The sequence below is a fragment of the Anabrus simplex genome, chromosome 5 (assembly GCF_040414725.1).
Source record: "Anabrus simplex isolate iqAnaSimp1 chromosome 5, ASM4041472v1, whole genome shotgun sequence".
Taxonomy (NCBI): domain Eukaryota; kingdom Metazoa; phylum Arthropoda; class Insecta; order Orthoptera; family Tettigoniidae; genus Anabrus; species Anabrus simplex.
In genome coordinates, this window is record NC_090269.1 from 422,284,020 (window position 1) to 422,308,228 (window position 24,209).

The following is a 24,209-nucleotide window of genomic DNA, read 5'->3' on the forward strand; positions in this document are numbered from 1 at the left end:
TATTCCCAATAATTGGCTATGGATCAGTCGTATACAAAGACTTACCTGAAACTTTGACATAAAACTACAGAGGGTACAAAACGCACGTGTTCGTTACGTGACAAATGCCAGGCATGATGAACACATAACACCCTGTTGCGTACACCTGCAATGCTTGAAACTCCACCAACGACGGGAAATTTCAGTAGCTGTTGCTACACAAAAATTCTCAAACTGAAAATCCCACCCTACCTTTATAATACATTTAAACCTATGGAGTCAGTACATAACAGAGATTATAGGTGAACAACAAATCTTTTGTTTGCACTGCATCCCGTATCTTTAACGTCTTTAGTCCTCATCATTTCGCAAATAACAGTAACTGTACCCAACTAAAACAGTCCTTCACATCTACCTTCCTGGGGGAGTACGCATGGGGCTGAATCAGGCATTCTTGTGTCTAACAATCAGAAAAATGTATATTTCTAAGAAAATCGTTTTTCTGTTTTAGCTCTATATTCTTTAGATTCTTGTAGTCTAAAATAATAAACAGGCTCAATCATATTCTTACTTCTTATATAATTCATGTTTTAATTTTATTGGATTTGGTATCTGTATTTTAATTTCTTTTAAGTTTAATGTTCAATTCAATATTTTAATACTATGAAAATGTAGTTAGTGTGTTCATAAACCTGTATTGTATTATTCCAAGACGCTACATAGAGAGGCTTTTCAGTCTGGGTGGCATATATATCATCAATAAATTAAATTCAATTTTTATTTGTATTTAGGCAACCCTCGACTGTGATATGGGAGAATGGTGATATACCAGCTGCCTCTCGAGCGCCGCACTTTCTATTTATAAATATCCCGCATGCACAAATGATGAATGGGATATCTAGCAACTGATTTTCACTGGGTCACTATTACCTGCAGGCAGGTTACGTCCGGATATGAAGAGATAACAACCGGATGGTCGCTCGCAGCATGTTCCTCAGCGCTACCCGTCTAATGCAACCCCTTGGCTTGTAAACCTCGTGTACGACCGCATAGTACTAGGCTGGTGTATGTACTACATTTGCTGTCTGCATATCGGCAATGGCTAGTGTGTTCAGCAATGACGAATATACAGACATCATTTACATCTGTGGAGAATCTCGTGAGAATGCAGCCGAAGCTCCAAACAGACGTCTGCCTTCTACACACGTACTTCTCCGAACAGTATTAATTTTTGTTTCACCAAACAACTCCTTCATAGAGTGAAATGTCTACACGTATATAAATTATAAGTTATTAAATTTTCTTTTCTGCACCTTTGGCGTATTTACAAATGCACCCTGTTATGGAACGTGTGTAGAGAAATGACTGGTATTTGTTTCAGAACATTCACAATAGAGCACGTTGTGGCACTTCTTCGAAAACAAGTGATTAGGCATCCCGTGCATCACTTGTGCATGCAGGACAATAAGTAGAAAGTACGGCGCTTGCGAGCCGTGACCCATGAGACTTGAGACCATAAAGCACTAATCTGCCCTAAGTCTAACTGGCTCCTGTCCGCAATTAATGGAAGGAGGGAACAAAGGTTAATATGTTGGTACTTGTCGCAAGATAAAATCCCTCATAAACCTGCGACTCTAGAGGTTCTGGTCCCAGGTATCAGGCCTATTGTATTATATTAAGAGATCTATCCGATTCGATACCTTGGGTGTAATATTCTGTAGTTAAATATTTACGATATCTGCGGATAACCATTCACGGATGCGGATGAAGTAAGTTCGGATGTGAATAATATTCTGTATATCCGCGCAGGGCTACTGCATGTCTGTGAGGATGGGGCTTACCTACGATGATTTCTAATATTGTATATGGAACACACACCCAGCTCCCGAGCCAAACGAATTAACCAATTAAGTTTAAAATCCCCGACCCGGCTGGGAATCAAGCCCGGGACACCCTGGACCTAAGACAAGCATTTTTTCCATTTTTCCATGGAGCTAGGAGAAAATGTAACCTAGAACAACAATGGTCTCGACCACAGTGCGTAAGGGAAGTAGAGGAAGATCAAGATGACAATAATGATGGTTGGCCTCTGCTTCTAACAATTCAGTGAAAAGTCTTGCGGAATCAAAAGAGTGCTTCCTTGCAAATGGAGTATTGTGGAGGTGCCTAGTTGATTGCAGACTGAACACAGAGGGGTATGACGGTCTGTAATGGATATATGGAGTAAAATAAATGTTCTATCATTTATGTGAGTATACATGTCGAATATTGTAGCGTAGAGCTGCCAATCTCCGGGGCTCTGCCACCAGCACGTTCCACTCGGCACAGTTTGTTCTCTACATCCCGGGGATTCACATTCTCTTCCCTTCTCGCTCGACTGAGATGGAACTGGAAGACTCGTGCCCGGCTTCTTCAAGACTGTCTGAAATTTTACTTAACAATGGTTATCATTTAACATGTCGTGATTGAAGGGATTTATCACAAACCGGAGCTGTTACCTTATCAGATTGTAGGTTGCTCTAGCGATTTAGGTCGGGGTGAACCAAACAATCTTGTTCCCCATTAGTGTTGACTATGTACAGTATCTCCGTAGTGTAACCAGTTAGAACGAATTCTGGACGTATAACTAGGATGTACACAAACCTCTCGTTTTAGTAGCAAGTCCTCAACTGGACTTATTACTGAAGTAGATAATCTACCTCCTCTTGACCTGGCAGAGATTCAACAATGACGACGACGGACAATCGCCAACGATCGACCAAGCGCCACCAAACAAGAACACCTCTTAGCTCCTTCAACCTGCTTATAAGGCCTCGGTGTGCCACACCCGAGAAAACCTGAAAGTTTCCCTTCCATTTACTTCCGTTTTTACCAGTCCATCTCCTACAATACTGGCGACTCTGCGTCATAGGCAGAGGAAATATGGGACCTCGCACTTGTTTATGGTATACTCAGCTCTGTTATTCTAAATCTCATATCCTTTCTCCATCTGTTTGCACCATGTCATATAATACAGAAGTCTACATTTGTTATTCTCCTCTACCGTAAATCAGCCTTCTTACATTAATCTGTGACTGAACGCCTGACCAGCCGGCCCCGTGGTGTAGGGGATAGCGTGCCTGCCCCTTACACGGAGGCCCCGGGTTCGATCCCCGGACAGGACAGGAATTTTTACCTGGACCTGAGGGATTGCTCGAAGTCAACTCAGCCTACGTGATTAGAAGTGAGGAGATATCTGACGGTGAGATGGCGGGCACGGTCTAGAAATCCAAAAAGAACGGCCGAGAGGATTCGTCAAGCTGACCACACGACACCTCGTAATCTGCAGGCCTTCGGACTGAGCAGCGGTCGCTTGGTAGGCCAAGGCCTTTCAAGGGCTGTAGTGCTATGGGGGAATGCCTTACCATAATTTACTTAAATTTATCATAATTAAATACCATTATCAACTCATGGACACTGTTTCTCCTACGTTCCTAAAGTAATAGGTTCTATCCTCGGAGAGACTAGCTGTCATGAGTTCGAATCTCAGAGACATGACAAACACTTCAGTTAAACATTCTCTATGTCACTAAAATATTACGAACATTTCTTATATAGAACTTGTCGGAGACAAATTAACACTTTTCCCTGAGAATTTTCAATGCGTTTGACAGTGAGTGGATTTTGTTTCGTTACGTACGGCGCTGAGATCTGTTAAATGGAATTGTGTTTCTTTTACATTGTTGGGTTTGCTACAAATTTCGGCCAATGGAGACTGCGAAGACGTAAATAAGAACAGAAATAAGTAACGAACATGCGATTGCAATAAATACGAGAAAATTGAGGAACAAAGAGGGAAAAGGGTGAAAGCGCCGAAATCCGAAAAAATGTGTCTTTTATTTTTTTAAAGGGGATGTATTAGTTATGCCGCATGTGGTGGTAACTTGTGCATTTGCCTAAGGTCATCAGTTTAGTTGGTAGGAAATTCAACAGGTAGAGCCACAGTCCAATGTGCCAAGCTGAGTTTGGTGGGGATGGGTGAATGTGCTAGCGTCTCGCGACGCAATTCTTCTCTACTGTTCATTGTGTCAGTGTTCTATCAATAATGTATTTTATAATTTCTGAGTCACTTAAATAATGAAATTACATTTTTAAGCTAAATGTTGGCATGTAATTATACAAAATGTATTGGATGCAGTATATTAGTACTTCGAAGGCCATAGGTAATCATTTCTTCCTGGTCTCCTTTGGTAGAGAAGGCTGAAAGTGCCATTGTACTCGGGAACTTTATCACTGGGGTTTACTCGAAAACGTATTTCTGGTACTTACAACCTTTTCCATCTGTATTCAAATGTTCAACGCAGCTCATATTTTTTCCACGAATATACGTGGCAGTAACGTGAAGTATGGTAATGATAAATAAAGTCGGAACAAAATAAGGACGATTTGAGAGTTTATTTGTACTGAACAGTTCCAGGTCCGAAGTTGTGCGAAATTCTCCCTACTTCTCGGTTACATACTGTTGTTCCTCTGACCACTGGAATGACGCTGTGGCTAAAGAATCGTGAAACACATCGTTGATGTTAACCTCCAGTATTATCTCTTCTACCGAAAAGATTAAAATGGCGCTTTAGTTCATCCCGCTAATCCAACTTCAAATTTCCAGCTTCATGGCAAAATGGTTAGCGTGCTGGCCTTTGGTCACAGGGATCCTGGATTCGATTCCTGGGAGGGTCGGGAATTTAACAATAATTGGTTAATTCTGCTGACACTGGGGCTGGGTGTATGTGTCGTCTTCAACATCACAACGCGCAGGTCGCCTAAGGGTGTCATATCAAAAGACCTGTATCTGGCGAGCCGAACTTGTCCTCGGACACTTCCGGCACTAAAAGTCATTACGCCATTCCTTTTACCTTGAAATGAAATGCACCAAGAGTTCTGTGGGACTTAGACTAAAAATCGAAATGTTCGTAAGCATCTCCGTTATTTACCGTCGTACAATAAATATTCTGAAATGTTCGTTACATAGAATGTTTTGATAGACCTAATTCACAGAATATATATCGGGAACAGTCATTCTTATAAAAGACAACTCCAACTGGTAACATGACGTCATGTGCACCTGATACACAATCCTGAGTGAGTAGATTAGAAATTGCATCCGCTTTTGGGCTAATTCAGCTGGGAATTATACTTAAAAACCTTCCGTTAATGATATCTCCCTTATTAATAGTTCTATTGAAATGATGCACAGGGGAAGAAATTTAGATTTCTTTTTCATTAAGGCAGGTAGATTTCCATTATGTTTGGTTGTGTACATTTTGTGGGAGTGCAAATTCACGGTTTCCGTTTCGTATAAAACCCGGTCAGTTCATGGATACAGAAATAATATTGGTCCTAAAACCTATCGAAGAACAGGAGGATTCTAAACATCCACTTTGGTGGAAATATATCCAGTAGTTTTCAAGTTATAAAAACTCAGACAAACAAACAGGTAAAAAAGACAGACACCAAAGCTAAAAAATATGCAGACGGTCATGATTACACACCCGAAACGGATAACTGTACGAAAATTTCACCAAAATAGTCGAATTACAGACACGCGGTCGTTACTATTTTATTTATATAGATATTATAGCGTCGCGTTAACCAAGTGACTGATGGCGTGTCTCTTTGAGGATGCAGTAACAACAGTGGTACGTCGGAAATGCAGGTGTGGGGGTGTACACGCTATGGTAATGGCTGCTCCATTAGCAAATGGACTGACGACTGTTCGTCTCATATCGCGCACGCGGCGGATATCGACTGGGTCTATTTAGTTCAGTCACTCTCCAGTGCTTCTTGCCTCTGTGACAACGGACAATGGGAGTTTACACGACAAGAAAAAGGAAGCCATTAAAACTTTCTGCAGACTGTGGGTTCATTCCAAGGTACAGTCTTCCATACACACAGCACTTCTCTTTGACCATGAGATTGTTATTTACTGTTCCTAGAAATGTTGACCAGTGTCGAAACTCACACGGATGTAGGGAAGTTTCCTCCAGTGTGTGTTGAAGACGAGATTAGGGCTGCAGTTTCGTTGTTTCGTTTTCCCTTTACGATGTACCGCTCAGACATGTCTTACTGTAGTTGTTTTCAAGTGGTCCACCTGTTCAATACAAAACACATGTGAATACAACTACCGTATACCTTAGCAGTAGCCATTCTAGCCACCCTCTACTGTAGAGAATTACATTTTGGTAGCAATTTCAAATCATCCTTATCACTTAGCTAATCCTAGACCTTGACCCCTTATGGGTGTCATTGGAGCAATAACAACAACTATAGGAATAATTAAATGATTCCACCAATACGATAACTCCCTTCTATTCTTAGGCCTAACTATAGTCTACTGTTGACGTGATATTACACAAGAAGGAACTTACCAAGGCCTTCACAATCTACCAGTCAGCAAGGAATTACGATGAGGAATCATTTTAATTATTGTGTCTGAAATATTATTTCTTAATTTGTTTTTAATGAGCATTCTTCCCCAGATGTCTCTGAACAAATATCGAATTAGGGAGCCTCTGGTCTTCTTTAAGTATTCAACTTTCAATCCTTTAAAAATCCCCCTTCTCAATACTACTATCCTTCTTGCTTCAGGTGTAACCATCACTTGGGCCAACCACAGTTTAATAGAAGGAAATGATAGTCAAGCCACCCGAAGATTATTCTTCACAATCATTCTATGTATTTACTTTACTATCCTCCAGACTTATGAATATTTTGAAGCCCCTTTTACTATTAGTGACGCCGTATATGGGTTAGCTTTAAGTGGTCCACCTGTTCAACACAAACACAACTATACCTCAGTATCATTTATATCCACATTTATTATTTTGGTACTATTTCGACCTTTCTGGTCATCATCAGACGTCATAATCATTGGTACATAAAAGATTACAGACGTGAATCTGTATAAGAAACATGAACCCTAGAAAAATTATAAACACACATAAAACACTTTAAAAACACTCCAAGGTGTCTGTGTAGTGATCTTGACAGTGACGATCAGAATGACTGTCATAATTGCGAACTATAACACGGTGCGTATAACACCTGTAACTTGTGGTAGTCACCAAAACAGACTCTGAATGAGCGGGACAGGTAACCAACTGATAGGATCCGCTGTGTGGTGAAAGATCCCTTGAACCTACAGGTGAGGGGAATATCGTTTCTGGTTTCAAAAAAGCACGATCCAGTGAAACCCGCCTCAAAAGTTTTATTGGTCTGTAAGGATCTATTTTACGGATGTCCCCCTCATTCATGGTCAAACACCACTTCTTCTCCAGGCGAATGCTGGGATGTTACCTAACATAAGATCACAGTCACATCCTTCCCTCTTTTTTGTCTATCCCTTCCAATCTTCCTATCCCCCACAGGGCCACTGTTCAGTATAGCAGGTGAGGCCACCTGGGCGAGGTACTCGTCCCCCTCCCCACTTATATCCCCGACCAAATATCTCACAATCCAGAGCATTGCCCTTGAGGCGGTAGACGTGGGATCCGTCTCTGAGTCCGAGGAAAAAAGCATCACAGGAGGGTAAACGGACTTGGAAAGAAAGATTCCTCTCTGATATCGTGGACGGTCTTTTCAAAGTACATCTGAAGTACAACTTTTCCTGCTATTTATTTCAGAAAGCTTGTTTGTAAAATGCTGTCTTTTAGAAGTGTTATTAATGTTGTATATTTCTGTCTCTCTCTTTGCAGGTGAGTACTGATGCCACGTAACTCGTGCTCAAAGGACGTTCCCTGTAAGTTGCTTTGCATTATGTTAAATACGACTTTAATGCATATTAACTTATAAGAACATATATTTTTCGTTTTTGTTTCACTAGTACACTCTTGTCTTCTACACTGGTTTAGATTGGATTTGACTTCGACCGACCTGTGAACACGAAAAGTAACGTCTCCCTTCCCTTTGCGAAAAGCTAATGATCATGAATATGTCTTTCAGTAAATGAAACTCAATGTTATATCAAGGAAAACTGCAACTATACGTCAAAGGAACTTAAATTGTAGCCGCAGCATCTTCGGCGACCAACACCCACGGTAACGACTAATGTGACATCACTGATGGTACACTTTCTATTTCAACATACTCTATTTATACAAATCAAGAGCCGCAGCATCTTTGGCCATCAAGGCCTACAGTATAGTGTTGGCTACTGAATGCATGATTCGAAGCAGTGTATCGATTCATTCAAGTGTCCGAGTGAATCGATTCACAGGAACGGCGAGCTCACGGCACACGATTCAGCTTACTCCCAGCGGACAGTGGTGAGTGGCACACCCCCTGGACGTTGACGGGGAGCCGAGCTTCCGCTGCAGCGAGACAGTGAATCATGGCACATCGAAAGAATCGTGAACGAGCGCGGCTCAGTGAGACACATGATACACACGGCTCCTTATCGGTTCACTGGACACGCGGAGAGCCGAGCTTCCGCTGCAGCGAGACATACAGTGAGCCATGGCACACCGAAAGAATCGTGAACGAGCCGGCTCAGTGAGACACAAGATACGCACGGCTCCTTATCGGCTCACTGCAGCGAGACATACAGTGAGCCATGCTACGCTGAAAGAATCGTATGCTATAATGAACTCTCGAGCTCAGCTCATTTGAAAATAATACCAATTTGCATTCACTGTCCTCTTCTTACAGGGAGGTTTAAATAATAGGTGGATTTATTTGCAGTGTTAAAAAGGTAGTCACAACATAATTCTGAAGTAGCTAGTAAGTAGGTAGGCTATTAGGTTATACTATTTATTAGTTTAATGAATCAGTATTATAACTTAGTTGAGATTTGACAATTAAACTCGACTCTAGCCTGCTCAATGACTATGATTCATGCTCATGACCACTCAAAAGTACCTGTTTTATATTGGGAAGAACGGCTCAGTATTCTCGCAGTTCATATGTCACATCGTTGCACAAGACTTCAATCATATGTGGACAGACGCAATAACAGTATGTTGAATCAGAAAACCAGTGGGCTACTGTACATCTCGGGTAGCCTATACAAAATATGACGATTTAAAAAAATCCTCAGCTGATAGAAAAACACATATTTTCAAAAATGACTGAGCGAGTTGTCATGCGGTTAATATCGCGTGGGTATGCGCTTGCATTCGGGGGATGGTGGGTTCGAATCCCACCGTCGGCAGCCGTTAAGATGGTTTTCCGTAGTTTCCCCATTTTCACACCAGGAAATGCTGGGACTGTACCTTAATTCAGGCCATGGCTGCTACCTTCCTAATCCTAACTTTTCCCACCCTGCGTCGCCGGAAACCTTCGATGTATTAGAGTAACTAGCATTTTTTCTAAGAAAGGAGTTCATAGTATGAAGACCAGATGGCAGCTGCGAGCACTGAATGCTGTTGCTGCTGTCTTACCAGCACATACTACACAGATGCAGTAGGAGCGATGACCAATGAGCCGTAAATCGGATCTCTGTATCGATTCAGTAACGTGAATGGAATCAAATGAATCGATTCAGTAAAATGAATCGAATGTCCCATCACTACTACAGTGACGACTATTGTGACGTCACTGACGGTACACTTTCTATTTCAACACACTCTTTTTATGCAAATCAAGTGCCGCAGCATCTTTGGTGACCAAGGTAACAGCACAGACTGTATCTGAGAGATATTGGTGTAGCAGAGGCTGTACGCTATGTGCGAGCGGCGGACAGCTGCTGCTATGCGCATGATACGAAGCCTTTCATCATTTTCATTCCGAATAAGTGAAAAGGACAAGCAATCGTTAGGCTTTGATAGGGTCATCCTTCTCGCCGTCAATAGAGCTGGTAAAGAGGAGCATTCCTGCCGGAACGAATACCGCATTTACCTGAACATAGCAAAATGATTTAATATGACACAACTGTTAAATTCACAACTGAAACGCATTATTTTCTTTTATTTAGGAGTCTTCTTGTCGCACCGCTTATTCCGCCACCTCGATGTGGTCCGGGCATGAAATTTGTCAACTTGGCTCAGTTTTTGGACGAATGCCCTTCCCGAAATCAACCCTCTCAACTGCATTGTTTGGTAGTTCGATGTGTTGTGTGGCACAATCACAAACACCCATACCCCAGTTAATAGAAGTCAATTAGACGTGATTAAAATCCCAGACACGGCAGGAAATCGAACCGAAGACATCGATGCTGGCTATTTAGCCAAAGGGCCGGGCAATAAATTTCTTAAGGTTCATTGAAAGTATGTGGTTAGGAGGAAACCACACGTATTGACACTTAACGTTAAACCCTTCGTACCGAGCGAGTAGCTGCGTGGTTTGCGTCAGATAGCTGTCAGCTTGCACTCAAGAGATACTGGTTTTCGAACTCCATTGTCGGCAGCCTAATGGTGGTTTTCCGTGGTATCCTACCTTCACACCAGGCAAATGCTGTTGGGTATACCGTAATTAATGCCACCTTCGCTTCCTTCTGGATCCTAGCCCTTTCCTATCCCACCGTCGCCATAAGACCTACAGTATCTATGTTGGTGAAACGTATAGCAATTTTTAAAAATAATTCGAGTCAGGCCTGAAGAACACTGTTCTCTTGGGTCCTCACATTACAAGGTATTAATTTAAATTTCAACAGCTCCAGAAAAAAAATATTATTACAAAATTTAAAAAAATGTTGTGAAATATGATGATGGATTATTTATTTCAAACACTCTGTAATTCATGCTGTTTCTTTTTTTAAAACAAACCTCTATCCTTAAATATAATTGCTCCCAAAATCATCCTTTCAAACCCTGATACAACGAACCTGATACCCTGGTTCGTTAGACTATGAATAAAACAGGGAATATCCGATTAATTGCCCGTTTTTCCATTCCAACTTATCTTTACTCACGAACCGGTTTGTTTAACCTTCAAATATATATTATGAAGAAGTAAGATTTTCATTATTCGAATAGTTTACGATGTTTCCGGCAGATGACTCTGCGAAACTTCAAGCACAGCCTCCTAAATATTAGGAAGATAGGCGGTGATGAGAGCATGATAGGTGGCCGTGACCTCCAAATACCGTAACAATACAAAATATGAATTCCAAACAAGGAAAACAGTTTACATCAAAAATTTCTTGAGGGTATATTACCGTATATTCACTCTCGCAACTGCTACAGTATTTCTCTTCAGTATCATACAAACTGTAATATTATACCGAACGAAATTACCGCAGACAGTTTATTGACATGAATTTACGGCTGTCTCCCGGGTAGCAGTTTACCTTAGGGATGGCGAAAATGTTTTAAATACCGATATATTGATATTGCGATATATTGAAAACATATTTTCGATAATCGATATTTATTGCACATAATATATCGGTATATTCAAACGATATCGATATATCGCTAATGATAACTTAAGAGGGCCAGACGAACTACAGTATCATTAGACCTCAATGCATATATATACCAATATTGGTTTATTCTGCCTGTGCACGCGTCTGGTTGGTTGAGTTTATCTTGGTACTGTAATTCGCGGTTTAATTATCCAAAGAATATATATATCAACGGCTGCTAATTTCAGATGAGCACCAGCCTGCACGGTTCCTAGGGTTATACTTCCGTAACAGAAATTTTTATTGACATATCTATGTCAATATGCAACAGCAGTCGAGGCTTAGGTCCTGAATAAATAGCTTTTTGAGAGAAATAAGTTCACCCGTAAAAGAGAGTGAAAAAATATTGTCTGAAATGCTTGATGACGTTCATATAAACCTCGTTAATGAATAGGAATGGCTGAAAATAAGAAGAAGAATTTGATGCGGCATCTGCCGTGCAAGTATTTATGGCTTTATCATTGCATTCTGGGAAAAAAGATGTCATTGGTCTTTTTTTCTGGTGAATAGCATTAACTGAGGCACTTAAAGTGTTAAGATTACATGATTGAATTAGGTTTTGATGTTTTCTACTTTATTGCTGATAACATCGCACCGACAGAAAAATGTTTGAGATTTTATTTTGTAGTAATAACTTGAAACCCAGCATACCAAATCCAGCAGATTCATTGAAGTCCCAGTTTCTTCTTTATGACAGTGTGTACATATCTTCAAGTGCATCAGAAAACGTTTTAGTAGTAGTACATAGCCTAGTTTTACCATGCAAATACGATGGATACCCTGAAAAAAAGTTTTGGCATTGATTGTGGCAAATTTTAGTAGAAATGCTAAAGCACGTGCTTTCAAAATGTTCACTACATACTACAGACTTCGAGGAAGGTTGCCACATGCTATTTTTCTCGTCACCATGACATGATATAATCTTGACCCATTTTTCTCGTAGTTCTACATTTGCTCGTGGAAAGAAATGCTTCTACCTTTCTTAAGTTTACTTTTGCAGAATGGTACACAGCAGTAAATCATTGTTTATCACGCGCAATAAATATCCTGTGAATAGAATGTCTACAATAAATACTCTCTCGGCTCTTGTATATTTATCAACATAATATGCACAAAACATTTTCTTAATGTAAATCCACAGCCTGTTTAGAGACATTTGAGCGGGTCAGGAATGGAACGAATGAAGCCCCATCTAGCGGCGAGGATGGGAATTGTGCCGGCTGCCGAAGCCTGTCATACTCCTCTGGGGCAATGATTAAAGAGTGACGGATGAAATGAAATGATATTGGAGAGTGTTACTGGAATAAAACATAACAGGGAAAACCTCAGTACCCGGAGAAAAACCTGTCCTGCCTCCGCTTTGTCCAGCATAAATCTCACATGGAGTGACCGGGATTTGAACCACGAAACCCAGCGGTGAGAAGCTCGCGCTGCTGCCTGAGTCACGGCGGCTTCTATTTTCTTTATCTTATGTTTAAATATAAACCATATACTCATCACAAGCTGAATACACAAATCAACGCCTCCTATAAATTATTTAAAGGGTTATCTCACCTAATTCACTAACTACCTTTTTCTTTCCCAGTTTCCATATACGTCTGTGTTGTTTAACAGTGGAGGACTAACACGAAGTCTAGCGGCGACTCTGGTACTAGAACGTATTTCGCGCTGTGTGAACTGCCACTAATCACGTAGGCAGCGGTGTTACATATTCCACCGTTTGTATTCGAATTATAGTCCAGTCTATCAGAGGCTCGGAGCAAGGTATTGATTAGACTGGATATTTCCAGGTTGCAATTCCACCTTCACTAGCACCATCTCTTACAGAATTATCGGCGTTCTCCAGTGCGGATGTTGTTAAAGAAAATAATTCAAAGAAAAACGATACATTTATGGAAAACCCGATATATTGTACGATAAATTGAATGAAAATTTCGGTATCGATATATCGATAAATCCAAAGGAAAATATCGGTATTTCGTAAAAACCGATATATCGTTGCCATCCCTAGTTTACCTATTACCTAGTATTTTCTTAAATTATTTCGAAGAATTTGAAAATGTATACAGAATTTCCATTGATAAACTATTCCAATTTCTGTAAATGAATATTTACCCCAATCTGTTCACTGGAATTCCAACTTTATTCTCATATCTTGATCTGTCGTTCCTTAAAAAGCTCCACTCAGACTTATTTGTGTAATTCAAGCAGCTCGTCTCCTTATTCGAGCCTAACGTTTCAACATTTTTGTAAAATTACTGTTTTGTCGGAAATCACCCAGAACAATTTGTGTTGATTTTCTTTGGAGTTTTTTTTTAATTCTCGTATCAAGTAATCCTGCTGCGGGTCTCTTACACTGGAATTACCCTCAAATATTTGAAACAGTCTATTAGCATTGAGTGACGGGAAGAGTATATTATAAATTATAGGCCCTAAGTATAATTATAAATTATAAAAATTATATAATTATTATATATTAATTACATGTATGTTTTATGCTGTGTATTCAGCCGAAAGGCTGGTTTGATCCTCCACAGCTCCGCTAAAAGCTATCCAGCCTAGGCATTACAGAAGAGGCATACTTGGGAAATGAGGAATAAGGTAGTTTCCCGTTGCTTTCCTCGCCAAGCCAAAAGTTGCTATTACATATTAGTCTGCCAAACCCACTGCAAATGCATGCACCAACTGACCCTATGAGCGATATTTTCACACCATTCATAGCAGGGACTGGCTGCATAATGAATGGTATTACTAGCATCACTCATACCTCAGTCACTGTCATATTGTCAAAGCCAAGGATGAGACTGAGACAGATCAATGAAAGTAACAAATTTATTCTAACCCATACCAGAAGACATAGTGCACTGTAAACACTACATCTTGCCAGCAAAGGCATATTAATTATAATAATTACATTATGAAACTTCCAGCTAACTCATTCCTGGTTGCCAGCGTTTCGCCGCAGTGTGCTAAGTCCAACAATGTCCAATAACGGACCTATTATATTGGTATTATAAATTTACTCAATCGGGACAAATATTTCAGGTTCCCTATGGGAATCAACATCTATATCATCTGATGGTTAGAATTACAGTCACCTGACAAATATTTTGCTCAATTAAAAATTTTTTCAACAATTAATCACTACAATTACAATTACCTTACAGAACTCCAGCCCTTTTCCTTTCCTTCTTTTTAACAATTTGCTCCACGTCGCATCGATGGGGTGTTCGGGGTGGGGAGCGTCCGTTGCCTTAATTAACTTACAGTCCCAGCATTTGTCTTTCGTGAAAATGGGAACCATGGAAAACTATCTTGAGAGCTGTCGGCACTAGGGTTCGAACCCGCTATCTCCCGGATGCAAGCTCATAGCTGCGCGACCCTAACCGCACGGCCAACTCGCCCGGTGAACCCCAGCCTTAAGAAAATCACTAAGATTTTCTCCCGCATAATACAAAGTTTACAAAGGAAAATACTGTATATTACTTCATTTTTCCGCCTTTTTTAGCATAGAGACATGAAGTGGCTATCAATGCCAAGTGAGACAACATGTGATACCTAGAACTTTCTAAATTATCATTTTCCATCATTTTTATTTTAGTTAATGACTTTTAGAATTTGAAATAATTTACCATTTACGTTGCAAATAAATGATTTTGGGTTCTTAAGAGTCTCATCGCTAAGCCTGGACGTCTTTCGGGGACAATGGTGGCGATTATGGGGAAGGGGGCGACGGTGGGCACTTGCTCCTCCACCTTGTGGAGAAAAACTTACATTTCATTCCATTGTTGCCGTCTGAAATTAGGAATTATAGGAATTTTTAAAATGTACAAACTGTGTTGTCTATTCCACTTGCGCTCCGATCTCTCGCTGCGAGAGGTTGTGGGGAGAACGCTCACGGCGCCTATACATCGGCTCTGTCCTATTGAGAGATTTTGGTCATTTGTGTGGCCATTAAATAGAAACAGACGTTCGCGTCAGTAACTTAAAGCGTTGAATTTGCATTTTGCTCAAGAGATAGATCCAACAGCCCTACGAAACATTTTTATTTTCAACAAGGAAATCTGTTGAGCGTGAATGTTTATGTTGTGGTTGTTCGAAGTTGTTATTGCGTTGATCTGTTTTTGGTTGGCTTATGAATACTACAATTTTATCTTGCTGTCCGTTTAGTTTAGATTTTGCTTCGTTTCTTTGATACACTATATCGTGTATTCTCCGTACTTATCGAACTATAATTATACGCCATCTCATTACTCCGTTGTTGTACGTTCTTGGGCCATCCTTTACTCGTAATGGCTCGGCCATGTTCAAGGCCAAATGATTCCGATATCCTTGAATTTTCAGACGATTTAGACAGTAATAATGACTTCTTTTGTCCAAAGCGATTCCCGTTATCTGAGAAGTGACGATTTTATCCCTGAATAATTTCGCACAGTAAGAGCTGCTCAGCGCGCATCGGACCGTGAAGAACCTGACGTTGATAACATTGCACCATACTTCATCAATGAATTTCAGCACATACATCATATTTATATCAAATTATTCAGCATAAAATGTTCTTTCTTTCAGGTTTAAGAGAAAAGAAGAAAGACGCAATAATATCTGAACTTTTTCTCATTGAAAACCATTTATTTTTCAGAAAATATTTTCAAAGTTTTTTTTTTCAGCTTTGCCAATAATAATACGTCCAAGGTACATTCATTTCTGAAATGCTCATAGTTTCCTATATTAGAGTTATTTATTTTATTTTAATTTGTGTTAAGCTGTTTACGTGTTGGTTTCTGTAATTTGGTTGGAAAATTACAAAAATTAATTTTGAGCTGCTTCGAGCAAACCCCTGAGTGTAGGCTGACTGCAAGAGGGTTAATCTATATAAATAAAGTTGTAAGGCGCCCGCTGCCTGTGATTTTGTTTGTTTTACCAAATTTTAAGATATGTGTCCGTTTTACGTCAACTCAAGACGTATAGTGGTTTTTATTTTTCGTGTCTGTTTGTTTCACCATCACGGCAAAACCGCTGGTTAGATCTCGACCAAACTTCAAATTTAGAGTATACCGATCCTGGAGAAGGTTTTTATATGCATATGATTTTAAAATCTCTGAAGAGACAGGGGCCGGAGGAAAAACAGAACAGTTTTCTTCCATTTTCTCTTATACTGTTGATTTTCTGTACAATCCTTGGATTCTATGTGAAACGTACCTTCATTATAAACAACTTTTGTTATGTACATAATTTTGCTTACTCTTCAAATGACGGAGAAAACTACTATTTTCTGCGGGTCTCATGCTCTGCATTGAGTGACCGACAACGAACCTACATGTTACCAAGGCAACGTCTCTGACTGCTTGCCAGCAGCGAAATAACGTATTGCCATGTTCGTCATCACTCCTGTCAACTCTTGGTTGTTCCTTGGGTAGAAAGCAAGAGACACGTCTATCAGCCATTCTGTGCGATATTGGCGGCAGATTACAAACGTCCTCCAATAGCAATAAAGGACGCTGTTAATATTTGATCATTAGCGCGGAGTGTTGCCCATTATTTCACACATTGAGGTGCTATAATGTTTACTGTATATCTATTTTAGTTCTGTTTTCTGCTTTAATTTCTTGCCTCTCCCTTGCCTCTTAGTGCTTAATTTATAACACCATAAGTCATCTTCTTATCTGTTTACATAAGAATCCCTGCCCCTAAATTTCTCCCCTGTTACCGCTTTCTTATATCCGAAACTCATACCATCATAATATATTGAGGGGCATTTTATTTTCCAATATATCCACTTGGTATTTACACGCTTGTCCTATCCGGCTGTCCTCAGTTATAATCCTATTTTCTATTAATTTCAACTTCCTTAACTGAATTATCTTCTTCCTCCATTACTCCGTATGTATGCGGCTGCCTATCCCGAAACCTGGACATTCCTTCCTTTGAGGAACATGTCCAAGCTGTTCAAATGTGTAACTTTTGGCTCAGGAAAATATCGAAATATGGATGCATTTTAATGACGGTGCATACCTTCGTTTCGGGGTAATTGGTGGCTAAACGGTAAGTCGTATTACGATACAGATAGCACAATCGCCCTTCAATTAGGAGAGATCTACCACTTTGATCCTATATCTTATTGTTGCTATGTGAGCCTGCCGTTATCATACAAACGACCGAACTCGATGTTGATTGGCAGTAGGAAATGTGGCTTGCTATTATCCTCAAACCTTCCCCAATACCTATCTTACATCAGAAGCAGCGTATGACGTCGTCTCTGTTTTCTTTCTCAGACATCGCTAAGAGGCATGCAATTTAATATAATCTTACTCACTGCCTTTACAATAATTTACGGAGAAATCCGTATACAATATAGTTTACTGTACAGTAGTGAAGCACGGGTACATTTGCTAGTTATTAATAAAATTCTTAGCGGAAATACGCCAAAAAAATCGTTCGTCGATAGTAACCGATTCGTATATCGACACAGCAAGTAGTGGAGACTCGCGTAGCACTGGGTAGCGTGTTCTGTGAGTAAGGGTAGCAATGGACACTGAGGTATGATTCACCCGCTTGACGCGTGCGTTCGTCAGTCTGGTTATCTCACTCATTCAATGTGTCTACTACGTTCTTAGTGTTCAGTCAAATGCTCAATGATTTGTAATTGTATAATCACGCCGTACTTCTATTTAATTGCAGTATATGTGTAATAGTCCGTCTCTGTGGTGTAGTGGTTAGCGTGATTAGCTGCCACCCCCGGAGGCCCGGGTTCGATTCCCGGCTCTGCCACGAAATTTGAAAAGTGGTACGAGGGCTGGAACGGGGTCCACTCAGCCTCGGGAGGTCAACTGAGTAGAGGTGGGTTCGATTCCCACCTCAGCCATCCTGGAACTGGTTTTCCGTGGTTTCCCACTTCTCCTCCAGGCGAATGCCGGGATGGTACCTAACTTAAGGCCACGGCCGCTTCCTTCCCTCTTCCTTGCCTATCCCTTCCAATCTTCCCATCCCTTCACAAGGCCCCTGTTCAGCATAGCAGGTGAGGCCGCCTGGGCGAGGTACTGGTCATACTCCCCAGTTGTATCCCCCGACCAAGAGTCTGAAGCTCCAGGACACTGCCCTTGAGGCGGTAGAGGTGGGATCCCTCGCTAAGTCCGAGGGAAAAACCAAACCTGGAGGGTAAACAGATGATGATGATGATATGTGTAATATTGTTCCTTTGGTGAAAGTTTCATTTTATGGAATAGTATCAAAATCTCAAAAACCTATCATTACCTCAGTTAACTTGATAGACTGTGAAACTTTCTCTCTCTGTCGAAATTCTCTCAGAGATCATCACAAAACTTATCAGTTTGTAGCTTCATTTTTTAATTTTCTCTACCCCTTTCCCCCTACTATATTCTTTAAACCCGGGCACTTTATGTTGTCTATAAATGTTTGTTCGCCCCACTTCTAATTTCCAATCACCGCTTCTGTTCGAGGAAAATACACTTTTACTTAACAGACGCCCTACAGAGGCACTTGAAGGAATACCTGTGTTACTTTAAGAACATGTTTGGTATAAGAATGATGTCTTTGGAAGTAAGAAAGTACCTCATACGGAACTGTAGTAGTTACACTCATCATAATTTATTTTTCTTCTCTTCTGCTTCCGTTCGATGGAGATCTGTTACAATTTTGTTTCAAGAAGTAAGCAAAGCAAAGCAAAGTCATCTCCGTACAGGCCATGAAGGCCCTTGGAGGAGTGGAAGGTAAAGGCTTCCACGTTCCACCATTGTTAAACCTCGACACGTGATGGGGTAGACTGCTTAGCTCTACGCCCGGCAGCCTTTCCTCCCATTTTTTGTGTTGGCTGAGTGAACCTCAGGGCCATATGCACATCCGGAAGTGGAAAGCCCGTTTCTTAAATTTTACGACTTCCTGACGGGGATCTGAACCCGCGTCCTTCCGGGCGAACCGAGCACGCCTTTACCGCCTCGGCCAGGCAGCCCCTTTCAAGAAGTAAGTTACAAGTAAAAAATTGACTCGATAACTTTTACTTAATTACTGTCCGGTTCCATGGATGAATGGTTATCATGCTGTCCTTTGGGTCAAGGGGTCCCGGATTCGATTTCTGGTCGGTTGCGGGGTCTTTAACTTTCACTAGTTAATTCCTGTGGTTCGGGGGCTGGCTGTTTGTGACGTACAGGTAGGACCCCATCCTCACAGATGCGTAGGTCGCCTACACGGCGTCAACTCGAAAGACCTGCACCGGGCCTCTTCGGAGGCCACACGCCATTATTACACTCTATTACTTCCAACTACGGGCATAATATATCGTGTTAACAAAATGTGTTCATTGTGAGTTAAGAGGACACTCCGGCAGCTGGTAATAAATCAGCTTTAATTGGTGTTTACTTTAATGAGGGGAGTTTAGACGAGAGAACTTTTTACCTCAATATCAACACATGTCTTTTAGTTTCCATCATGATCATTGTTCTTTTAATTCTTCACAATCTTTTCAGTGTTTTATTTGCTACTGTATATATGCAACATTTTGTGCTTTCTTCTGAAGATCGCTTTTAGGCAAGCCAAAACATGTCTAGTTAGATATTGTATAATCTGAAACAGATGGACATTGTTGTACTGAAAATGAGGATAACATAAAGATTTTCTATTTGTAAACATGCATCTATCATGTTAATAAATCACCATTTATAACTGTCATCCAGGTGGCAGATTTCTTATCAGTTGTTTGTCTAGTCTTTCCTTAAATGTTTTCAAAGAACTTAGAAATGTATCGAATATTTCCCTTTTTAAAACATTCCCATCTCGAACTCGTTTTCCAAATTTTCGTGGGAGCTGTGAGGGTATTCAAACGATTGCTAGACAATATCAATACATATCAAGAATTTCGACTCGACATTAATATCAATAACACCAACTTGATGGAATCCAGTCATCCAAAACTTGCCCAAGCTACTGTAAGTGTCAGACACCTCCCTGTAGAACATCTTCATCATTTAAAATACCTTGAAAGCATAACCACTGACAACAGTGACCCTGACGTTGAAATGAGAATTTTCATAGATATAGCATGCATTTCTAAGGATTTTAACACTTCACTTGATACTCCCTAAGGTTTTAAAGATCCCCATCGAGTATCGTTTTAACAACGTGGCTGAATGTATGCAGTCTTGCACTGAGTTCCTCTACATCTGGTGTATTCTCTTCCTCCATATTTATGGAGCGTGTCGTACTCACACCACCCCCACAATGTGCTAGACCGTAAACCACGAAAGTAGGGCCATCAAACGAGCTACGCCGTCGTACGGAGTAACTTTATGAAGCCATCGCGCGAGTAGTCTGGTAAGATGACAATCCGAGCCGTCTGGACATCAATCCCGACCAGAATGAACTCTGATAATCCTAGGAACAGAAACCAAGACAGTCTTCGTCAACAGAGGAGACCAGAACTGTTCATGCTCGTACCTTTCATAAACATTCATATATGCAGTTGTTCCAAAATTGAGCATGTAGTATTTTACAAGTTCCTCGCAGCCATATCTGCGCATGCGGGAGTCCAACAAGTACTGATCGCACGCCCCTGAAAACCAGTCTCACTGTATGACCAATATTATTCAATCATTCTTGAATAATGCACGGTAAGGAACTGAAATTCACATAAGCTCTTACTTTACTTCTTTCTTAATCCGTTAAACAATATTTGTCTGTAATTTGCCGGTTACTTTGTAGAGATGCGGGCCTTGCACTTGGTCAGCGGAGAACGAGGAGCTTCGACTGCTGTGAGGAAGGCAGTGACGTAACCGTAGAGAAGTAAGTGGCCCTGGACCGTGTGGGAGCCACGTTGCTTGTTATCAGCCAGTTTAAAAGGCCTGAATTAACTCTCAGCAAAATATTTCTTTTAAATTTTAGCTATATATCATAAGATTTCATATACACTGACTTAGCAAATGGCATACGATAGTCACCTAATAGCGTGTGGGGCCTCCTCTGGCCCTGCGAACTGCAGTGAGTCGCCGTTGAAGTGAGTCGACAAGTCCCTGGTAGTCCTCTGGACGCAGCTGACACCAAATCGTTTGCAGAGCGGCCGCCAATGCTGGTCTGTTCGTGGATGCAGGATCCATGGCACGGAGCCTGCGTTCCAGGACATCCCAGATATGCTCGGTAGGGTTCATATCGGGGCTCCTGGGTGGCCATGGCAGTCGTTGGACCTCCTCTGCATGTTCCTGGAACCATTCCCGGGCGACGTGGGAGCGTTGTGGCGGCGCTTTATCATCTTGAAACACCGCAGAACCGTCTGGGCGCTGGAAGGACAAAAATGGATGGAGATGGTCTCCGAGCAGCTGAACATACCGCGTACCATTCAAAGTCTCTTCCAGAACAACTAGGAGGCCCATTCCATGCCAGGATAATTCACCCCAGACCATAACAGAGACACCAGCGCCCTGGACCTCACCTTCGAGGCAGACGGGATCCATAGCTTCATGTGGCCTGCGTCATACACGGTGCCTCCCATCGACATGGTGCAGTTGAAATCGTGATTCGTCCGACCTTATCACGTTACGCCATTGTTCCAGTGTCCATCCCTGGTGACTGGCGACAAATGCGCGTCGTTGTGCCCGATGGCGTTGGGTTAACATTGGAACCCGTGTGCGGCGCCGGTTTCTATACCCCATAGAACCCATGTTCCTACGGATTATCCACTGGGAGACGTGTCTAGCACGGCCTGTGCTGAATTGAGCCGTGATTTGTTGCACGGTTGCCCGTCTCTCACTATTGACTATCCGTCTCAGATGTCGCCGGTCACGGTCATCGAGGGTGGCTGGACGGCCGGTCGTTCGTCTGTTGTGGACGGTGACACCCGCATTCAACCATTCACGATACACCCTGGACACGGTTTATCTTGTGAGGCAGAATCCCCTCACCACTTCCGAAATTGCACTTCCCATCCGTCGGGCACCGACCACCATACCCCGTTCGAACGGTATCAGCTCACGACGACCTTCCATGTTACACCTGTCACACGCACAGCCACTGCTCACAAGGTCTCCTATACAACTGCCGCAGGCACAGTGGGCGTGTGGTGCGCAGACAACACATGTGCGTATCAGTGCTCCGCTATCCCATTACATTTGCTCAGTCAGTGTACATATTCTTGAGAAACCAGCCTATGACATGAAATCAGCCAACAGTGTCGTCACAGATAACTGAGCGTACAAGCTTACCAAACATTGTACCTTGGCAGAACTACCAATGAAAGATCAAAAAGGGAAGTAATCGACAACTCTTTAAAGCAGCAGTCAGATCGATAAGAAGTCTAGTATTACGTGTTCATGCCATTGCCACTACTGAGGGATCCCCTCTCCGGTAATTTCTAGAAGGAATGACTGAGTCAGCCTGGAAGGTTCATGGCCGGTCTGAAGGCATGTGACGGCCTCCTTTCCTTCTGCTGTCTCCGTGTATTTTCTGGAAGGCGAAGCCAGAATGTACCTATTTTGGCCGCGAAGAAACTATAACTTCATCACCAGGTATATAATGTATAGACTCCGGATTAGTATACAGCAATAGGTTAGAATGCAAATTAATTTGGTTATTAGAAAGTGGCCAGTCTTCTGTAATGCAGCGAAAGTGACATAAATTCTAGGATCTCTGATGGGCGAACCCCTAATGTTTATGCAGAGCTCACTGCATAGCCGTTGTGCAGATTAGGGTATACTTGTTACTTACTTCAGTAAGTTTGCATGCTAACCAATTACAGCATAAAAAACGGACTCTAATAATGTACCTTACCAGTACTGAAGTCCAGACCTCTAAAACAAGGGCATAAGAAAATCAGAAGGGAATCGGCAGGCCTCGAACACTCAGTCCTTGGATGAGGCAGGCTAGCCGGCACGCCGCACATGGGAATTGTATGAGAGGAAGAACGGCTGCTGACGGAGGAGATAATTTTAAATATTAGTAATACAATAAATCAAGGACAAAGGGCAGCTGTTCCGATTCCATATCATAAAACCTGAGGAGCAGTCGTGACAGTAATGGGTAGCGAGAGTGTAGAATAAAAGCAGGCTCGCCACGAGAAAGAGGTTCTTACGGTTTATTAATGGTTGGTGTTGAGTCGTGTTGGTTTGTTGTCTTGTCGAATGAGAAGTGTTGAGTAGTTCAGTGTATAGAGCAATTGACTGTGAAAGTTGTCGGCTTTGTCTGAAGTCGAGCAAAGTGAGTAGCAGTCATGTGATGTGATAACCAACGGGCATATATTCGAACCTGGCTGCATGAAGCTGCTGTGTGAAGTGACATGTGCGTACGAAGCGAAGTGAAACCTATCAATCATAATTACGAGGGGTCGTCATTCCAGGTAAAGACTGCCGGCTGAAGACCTGCTGTGAGGGCAAGAGAATTTTTTAAATAACGATTAATAAGTGAAGTATGATATGTGTGATGTGTGTGTGTTTTAAATGGGTCATATTAGATCAAATTAGGTCAAATAGAGCAGACAATGTTTTCGTACAGGTCAGTTTGAAATGTTACGGCTATAGCATTACACAGGCGAGTGAAGTGTGACCGAATACATAGTACTGAGATGTCCCGTTCTCGACAGTGTCTTGGCATTCGGGTTTCTAGGTTCCGGGTTTGATTCTCGGCCAGAATGCGATATTGTAATCGAGAGCGGATAATTCCCTAGGCTCGGAGATTGGGAATTTGTACTGTCCTCAACTTTCCTGGAGCTCGCATACAACACTAACGCACAGTCCCCTTTACAGTCATGTGCCACCCTCGCTCGTCGGAGGATCTCACTTACCCACACAATTCTTCTTCCACCGCTTTTTCTCCACACCTCTGGAGTCGCGGGTACAAACATAACCGCGCATGTGGA

At 41.7% G+C, this 24,209-nt stretch overlaps 1 protein-coding gene across 4 annotated transcripts in view; it reads left to right on the top strand.

Moving 5' to 3' along the window:
• Positions 1–24,209, top strand: part of Vmat (Vesicular monoamine transporter) — a 678,793-nt gene that overhangs the window by 331,396 nt on the left and 323,188 nt on the right. The window contains exon 1 of one of the 4 annotated variants that reach the window (XM_067147805.2): positions 7,733–7,753. The exons of the other annotated variants lie outside the window; for them this stretch is intronic. The gene's annotated coding sequence lies outside the window, so the exon portion shown is untranslated. Of the gene's footprint in view, positions 1–7,732; positions 7,754–24,209 lie in introns of those variants that run through there. 4 annotated transcript variants of the gene reach the window in all.